The 7797-nt window shown below is 61.5% G+C and overlaps 1 long non-coding RNA gene across 1 annotated transcript; it reads left to right on the plus strand.

Moving 5' to 3' along the window:
* Positions 1–356: 356 nt before the first annotated feature.
* Positions 357–6670, plus strand: LOC131507894 (uncharacterized). Its single transcript, XR_009259801.1, has 2 exons — positions 357–1176; positions 1592–6670. It is a non-coding gene; the product is annotated as an uncharacterized LOC131507894 (long non-coding RNA).
* The last annotated feature ends 1127 nt before the right edge of the window (positions 6671–7797 follow it).

Here is a 7797-nt window from a genome sequence, read left to right on the forward strand (position 1 = left end):
ACTGCTTGCCTGTTCGGGGGTCTCAGACCTGGGTCTCCTGTGGGGTCTGTCAGCCTCAAAAAAAAAAAAAGAAAAGAAAAGGAAACAAAACACATTTCTAATGTTGGAAAGTGGGACTGGGCAGTGACACCCTCGGCTCTGGGTCTGCCTAGCCCCACCCACACGTACTGGGCACCCTCAGTGTGCTGGGGCCCCTGCCCTGTCTGAGCCCCTCCTCTCCAGGTCCCTCTGGCTGTGGGGTGCAGAGAGCACCCACCGCCCTCCCCCCGCCACCCCGCCAGGCAGTAGGCGTCTCAGGGAGGATGCTGGGCCTGCCAGCTCCCCGCAGCTCTGGGGGCCCCTGAGGGCCGGGGAGCGGCCGGGGCTGAATGTCGGGGCTCAAGTGGGGGAGGAGAGGCAGTCCCAGGGGCCCCAAGTGGAGGACACGACAGCTCGTTCTGTGCCACCCTCCGTAGTGAGACTTTGCGACGTGCGGGAACCAGACTGGGCGCAGATTTCTGCTCGGTCCGTAAAAGAAAACACTTTCGGGGCAGCACAGCTGAAAAGAAGTAGAACACGCTGCCTTCGGGTAGCGAGCCCCCTGTCACCAGGGTAACGTAAGTGGAAGCTGCAGGATTATCCGGCAGGGATGCTGGACGATGGCTGTCCCTGCTATTTGAGGGGGGTGTGAGCTCCGTCATTTCCAGAGCGCCACCTGCGTTGGTCTGTGTCTGGGGCTGGAGGGGTCTTGGAGCCTGGCTGCCGAGATCCGGAATCTCCCTGTCGTGCTTCCGGTCAGCTGTGTGATCGCAGGCGAACCCCTCGCCCGTCCTGGGCTCCAGGCCCTCCACCTGTGAAACCGGAAGCCTGCACGGGCGGCCCCTGCAGCGGCCGTCGGCAGTGCTCCCCGCCCAGGTCTGGGCACCGGGGGGGACGGCTCCCACCCCAGACAGCCGGGTTTCCTGCCTCTTGCAGAGTCCTCGGGGAGGCAGCTCCCCGCTCCCGGAAGGAAACACCACCGGGTGTTCCCACGGCAGCTGGATGTGCCGGCAGAGGGGCCATGGACGTTTTCTTCCCGGAGACCATCGGTTTGTTGTGATGAGTCTTGACGTGGCCGTCTCCAGAATGGCTCGACCTGTAAAACGAGATCCTGTGCACGGGTGACAAAGGCTGGGGGCGTTTTAGAACACTCCCCGCGTCCCGAGCGTCCCCGTGGCGCAGTCCCCGTGACAGGCAGTCTTGACTTCTTTCCGCAGCGCTGGCGGACGGCCTGTGCCGTGTTTCCCACAGACGGGTTGTCAGGTGCGTGCACTCTGTTGCCTGCGGCTGCGTGACAGACACGACGAACTGCAGTGAACTTAACGGCCTGAGGTGGCGCCTGCGAGTCGTCTCCTGGCAGCCCTGGGTCAGGAGTCTGAGCACAGCTCTGCGGCGGGGGCCGTGGTCTCCGCTCAGGCTCGCCCGGGGAGGCAGCTGCTTCTCCAGGCACACGGCCGTTGCCAGCATTCCTCTCCTTGCTGGCGGTCGGTCGGCCGGCTGGAGGCTGCCCTCGGCTCGCTGCCCCGTGGCCCTTTGCGGAGGCCACTCCAGACCGGGCTGCTTGCTTCTTCAGAGCCAGCGAGGGGGACAGCCGCGAGCCGCTCCACTCGCGGTCCCACGCGGCATTCCCCTGGACGCGGCCGCCCGTCACCCCCGTGGACCCTGCCGGTGAAAAGTCAGGTGTGGGTCCCGCCCACACCCGGGGGAGGCAGGTCAGAGCGTGAACACAGGGGTTGGGCCTTGGGGCCGCTAGCCTGTGCGCCCCTGTCCTCACCCTCGCAGACACACGCGCCCGCAGTCACACGCAGGCACGAGGGCCCAGGCCCGAGCAGATCGGGATGAGGATCGACGGACAGGGTCAGACGCGCCCCCCACACCCGTCCCCTGCACGCGACGCGAGGGGCGGGAGAGCGGGCTTTGCGTTACCTGCTGTGTGACCCCGGGCAGGCCGCCTCCTGCTGGGTCTCTGCTCCTCATCCACGAGCGGCAGTGGGGCTCGGCCCGGCTCCCAGATGCCGCATGCGTGTCCCCCCAGCGTCCACGCCACCCACCTTCCAGGGGGATCATTGGAGGTTTTGTTTTCCGAACGACCAAGCAAGTAACTCAGTTCTCCGGGGACCCTGGCTGAGTGTCCCCCAGATCTGACTCGGTCCCGACTCTGGCTCCCTGGAGATGGCCTCAGACCCCGCGGGCGGGGGCTCAGTCCCCAGGGCCGCCCCCTCCCCTTCGGGCTGCAGGACGACTGGCTGTGGAGCAGAGGGTCCCACGACCCCCTCCTCGGCTTGGATCGTTGGCCGGAGCGGCTCGCAGCGCTCTGGCGAACGTGTCGCGCACTGGATCGCTGGTTTATGATGAGAGGATGTCTGTCACTGGAAGAGCGGATGGGAGAGATGTGTGGGGCAGGTGCACAGGAAGGTGCGGAGCTCCCCGCCCTCCCCCGGCCCGTGGCCTCCGCGGCTCCGCGTTCACCGCCCTGGAAGCCCTCCCACGCAGCCCCGGGTCGGCTGGGGGGTGGGTCCCGGAGGCTTCATGACCCTGGCCCGACTGACGGATCACTGGCCCTGGCCGAGGGGTCTGTCTCCAGCCCCTGTTCCCTCCGGGGTGCAGGGGTGGGAGGGGGAGACCCTCCAGTCACATGGTCGGTTCCTCCCCCAGCCCCCATCCTCAGGGGCTTTCCAGAGGCCACCTCACTCGCATAAGACACCTTGTCACTGTCATCAGTTAAGAAGCCCCAGAGTTTTAGGAGCTCTGCGCCAGGATGGATGGAGGACCAAGCATATTTCACACTATAAAACAGCATCACGCCTGCCCACACAGAGCCCTGAGCCCGGCAGATGGGACCCGGGAGCCAGCCCAAAGCACCAGCTGCTCAGGTGGGAATCCACAGAGTTGGTGGTCAGGTGGAGGGTCCCTGAGCAGAGGGGACGTGCAGGGGCACTGGCAAAGAGCAGAGAAGGCTGCCTCGGAAGTGGCCCCTGCTGCCCGCTGTCTTCCACCCTGTACTTGCAGGTGGCGGGGTTGATCTCGGGTGGACGGGGATCCTCCGAGGTTTCCTCTGTGGCCCTGGAGGCAGTGGGGGGAGGGGAGGTGGAGGAGGGGGTGGGCGGAGGTCACGGGGTCCCCCGCTCCGTCTGGTTGCCGTTCATCCTTGAGCAACCCCAGAGGAGGGGGTCTTCATTGGCACTCTGTACTGATGAGGAATCAGACACAGAGAGGTCGAGACACTTGCCCAAGGCCACACAGTGAATGGCAGCCCCAGAGCTGGAACCCCGGGCTGTCTGGCTCGTGTGCACACGGGACAAGGAAGGATGAAGGGCTGTCACTGCTCCTGTGGGTATTTTACGAGGAGATGGGGCCCCAGCAATGTCCTAAGCGCCCCCCCCCCCGCCGAGATCTGGAGCCACGGCGGGGGGTGTCCCACAGTTCCACGTGAGCCACCCCCGATGGCAGACCCAGCCCAGAGCTCCAACAGCAGGGGTGAAGCAAAAGGAGCTTCTAACGCCTCAGCCGCCCCGGAGAACGTGGCCTGGAATGCCCCGTTTCTTAAACAGCCTGTTTAATCACCAGGCCGGACGCCTGGAGCGGGGCCCTCAGCCCCGCTGCCCAGGCTGGACGGGAGTGAGGACTGTTCTCTGCAGCCAGGGCCCAGCTCCATACTCGGCACCGATTCACCCCATTTAACCTCGAGCTCGGGCTCTGCTCCATCCCGGGGTCCCCGCGGGAGCCGGCAGGTCCCTCCCTCGGCTGGGGTGGGGGGGTCCCCCCGGGAAGCCAGCGCTGTGCTTGGACCACTGGCCAAGTGCTGCGTGTGCACTTCCTCCGCCCCGCCGAGGCTCAGCAGAGGCCCAGCGTGGAGGGTTGGGAGCCGTTTCTGGGCAGGAAGAAACACTGTAACTCAAGCTCCCTCTCGCTCTGAGTGAAAAACTCTGCTGTCGGCCAGGCAGCCTGCCCTCTGGGCTCTCCGAGGGCCTTGCTGCAGCTGGGGACCCAGGGGCCCTGTCGATGGAGCCCCTGAGACAGGGTGGCTGGCCTTCCTGTTGGGCCGGCCCCAGGGAGCTTCCCCATTGGAGCCCACCTGGCCCGGGCCTGCAGGCGGGGTCCCTCACTGGGCCCCCCAGTGGCAGTCTCTCCACCCCACGCCTCTCCCAGGCTCATCTGTGTGCCCTGACCCAGGCTGTGCTGTGTTCCCGGCTGGGGGCAGACCGGCCCGTCAGAAACCCGGGGTCGTGTGCCAGTGACTTATTCTGCCCTAGGATTCAATCTAGAGAGAATGAGGCCAAACCCTGGGAGGAACCTAAGCAAACAGAGTCCCATGGGTTCCTAGAGTGCCTAGTTCTAGAAGGTTCCTGAGCTCCCGAGGAACACATCTCTGGCCGTGGGTTCTGTGACAAGAGCTTCTCTCTCTCTCTCCCTCTCTCTCTCTCTCTCTCTCTCTCTCTCTCTCTCTCTCTCTCTGTTTTGGCTGCAGGCAGAGTTGGTCTCTCTTGCATCAAAAAAGAATTAACTTGGGTGTGGGAGGTGCCCCCTGCCTGGGGGTCCTGGGTCCTGCCCCAGGCTACTCTACCCAGAACAGGGCTGCCCTTCAGTGTACAGAAGAATTCAGGCTCTGAGGGCTCGAGAGCCAGCCTGAGTGACCACGGTCCGCACGGGCTCCCCCACCCCGCAGCACTGTCCCCCAGTTGGGGACCCACCGGGATGCAGATTCCTGTCTGCAGAAATGCCCGGCCCTGGCATGCGCTCGGAAGTTGGGGGCATCTGCTCTGTCTTCAAGGGGCCCCGAGGCGGCCCCAGGGTGACTGGGGTTAGGAGAGGCAGGAAGGGCACATTCCCAATGTCTGTGCCGTTATTAGCCGGCTGGGGGCCACTGGCCATGCCTGTGGTTGTAGGTCATTGTCGGAACAGACTGGAATCCCTGGATGCATCCCAGCTGGACGGGAGGCCTCTGACCAACCTGAAGCCGCCCTGTGTCCCCTTTGTGTCACACAGCCGCTCAGGAAGCCCCAGTGAGAATGGATGGGAGGGAAGCCCGTCCCTCAAGCATTCACGGCCATGAGGGTCTGGCCGACCCTGGCTGTGGCCACGTGGCTGCAGGGACATGGACAGCAGCTCTAATGTGAAGTAGGTGCCACGCACCTCGGGTGGCATGCCCACGTGGTCCCCTTTGCGGTGGGTCCTGAGACTCATCTCCTGGGTTTGGGGCAAGTCTCTTCCCCTCTCTGAGCCTCAGTTTGTTCACCTGTACAGTGGGGATGTCCCTCTCTGAGTGAGTGACTCCTGTGTCCTTGGGCTGACCGGCTGCTTCGGGGCACCTTCCCTCCCCAGCCTCTGCTGCCCCACAGGGCCCTGAGGGCTGGCAGGGGCAGGGCCTGGGGGCGCCCAGCCAGCCACTCCTCCCTGGAGCTGATGACAGACATGTGGAGTTTCCATGGAGGCTGGAAAACAGAACACAGAGAACTCAGAGATTTTGTAATCGCAACTCTCGAGTAACCGAAAACAATGAAATCATAAATCTAACTCCAGCCACTGGAGCTGGGTTTTCTCTGCGGTGTGGAGGTGCCCCCCGTGAAAGGGTGGCTGGAGGAGGCAGGGAAGAAGCCGGGTGCCTGCAGTCAGCCTGCGCCCCTTATCAGACGCCCCGAGACATTTCCAGGGATGTGGGATAACGGGCTGTAGCTCCTGGGCCGCCCGTGGCAAATGACACTCGGGAAACACAGGACAGGTGTCGGCTGTTCTTGGACCCAGGTCCCCTAGAAGCAGAGCCCGAGACAGGGGTTGTGGCTGTGTGATTTGTTGGGAATGTTCCCAGGACAGGGCAGGGTCTCTGCTGGAGTCACGCTTCGGCCTGGACCGCAGAAGCTCTGAGTGTGAACCAAGCCACCTAGGCAGGCCCAGCTTGTACCTGCGGGTGCTCTGGATTTTGGGGGAGAGGGCAGCCCCGGGGCAGGCGCTGACCCAGGGCCGTTTTCCTCTGAAGGGGCAGCTGTGGGGGTGAGTCAGCCCGATCCTCTGGCCGCTGGGGGAGGCGTGCGGGGCCTGGTCAGGGAGCTCCAGTCCCTGCAGCAGCCGTGTGTCCGTTCCCATTTCACAGGTGAAGAGACTGAGGCCCAGAGAGATCATGGGGCTCGTCCAGGTCACACCCCACACGCAGTAGAGGCAGGGCGGCCCCGGGCGTGCCTGCCCCACACATCGTTCTTGCAAGGAGGAGGCTGTTGTGTGCCAACCGCCCCCCCACCCCCCCAACGCCTCTGAGGCTGGTTGCAGCCCCTCCACGTTAGCGTGGAAGCCGCGCCCAGGACCGCCGGGGCCACAGGGAAGGTCTCACTGCTGAGCCGGAGCGGTGCTCTGTCCCCGCTGTCGCCGACCCGGGCTGTGGGGTGGGTGGAAAAGTAGGTTGTGGGCGTGCAGAGTGGGAGGTGGCCGTGCGGAGGGGCAGTGGGAACCCGCGTCTGGAACTCAGGCACGGCATTTCAGTGCCATCCGGGCAGAAACGGTGCAGCGGGGTCTTGTGCTATGATAAATCACCACTCTTAGCAGTTTAAATAACCCAAATGTGCTATGGGGTCTCACTGGCCACGGCTGGGCCTGGGGCAGGACTCCCTGACTCTCCCTCTTGCCTGCCCCCAGGTGAGTGTGGAAACAAAATTAAAAAATTTTGGGGCGCCTGGGTGGCTCAGTCGGTTGGGCGTCCGACTTCAGCTCAGGTCACGATCTTGCGGTCTGTGAGTTCGAGCCCTGCGTCGGGCTCTGGGCTGACGGCTCAGAGCCTGGAGCCTGCTTCTGATTCTGTGTCTCCCTCTCTCTCTGCCCCTCCCCTGTTCATGCTCTGTCTCTCTCTGTCTCAAAAATAAATGAACGTTAAAAAAAAAAATTTAAAAAAAATTTTAATGTTTATTCATTTTTGAGAGAGAGAGTTGGGGAGGGGCAGAGGGAGAGAGGGAGACACAGAATCCAAAGCAGGATCCAGGCTCCCAGCTGTCGGCACAGAGCCCGACACGGGGCTCGAACCCACGGACCGTGAGATCATGACCTGAGCCGAAGTCGGACGCCTAACTGACTGAGCCTCCAGGTGCCCCTGGTGCTTCCTCACACATCTTAAAGCGGGGCTCCCAGCTGTCACCCCAAGTTTAAACGGTGTTGCATGGTAATATGACAATTTTTTTCTTAAATGTTGACATTTAAAATAATGCAGGAAATTGTATCTGTCCTCATCTGGTACAAAGCAGATCACACGGGATCTAGATTCCAACTGCTGAATTGGAAATTGTGCGCTGTTTATGACTTCCGAGTCTTCAGACCCACTGTGATGCACAAAATGAGGTAAATTGAAACAGATTCAAAAAGAAAAGTTCTGTGATCCTTATTTATATTCTAATACCTTACTTTTTTTTTCTGGCTTTAGTTATCCCTACATTTGTTATTAGAACCCAATTGACCAAAACCACATAAGTACAAGGAAAATTAATTTTGATGACAATTATTAAACATAAGCTCATGTTTTATTGGAAACAGCGAGATGGGCAGGGCCGCTATTCACTGTCTTGTGTTACCCACTGCGGGAATTTGAGGGGGGTCTGGCATCCATCTACGTTCACTTTCAACTTCATAGATAAAGAATCGAAGAAGCCCTATTGACACAGTGGCCCCTTGTCGGGGTCGGTCAGGGAGGCAGGACCACTGTGTCTCTGACGTGTATCTGTTTCCTGTGGTTCTTGAACATGTGTGTGTATAGACGTGCATATATGCAAATCTGTAAATAAACATGTAGTTAGGTAAAGGATT

This window comes from Neofelis nebulosa, chromosome 3, assembly GCF_028018385.1.
Source record: "Neofelis nebulosa isolate mNeoNeb1 chromosome 3, mNeoNeb1.pri, whole genome shotgun sequence".
Lineage (NCBI taxonomy): Eukaryota > Metazoa > Chordata > Mammalia > Carnivora > Felidae > Neofelis > Neofelis nebulosa.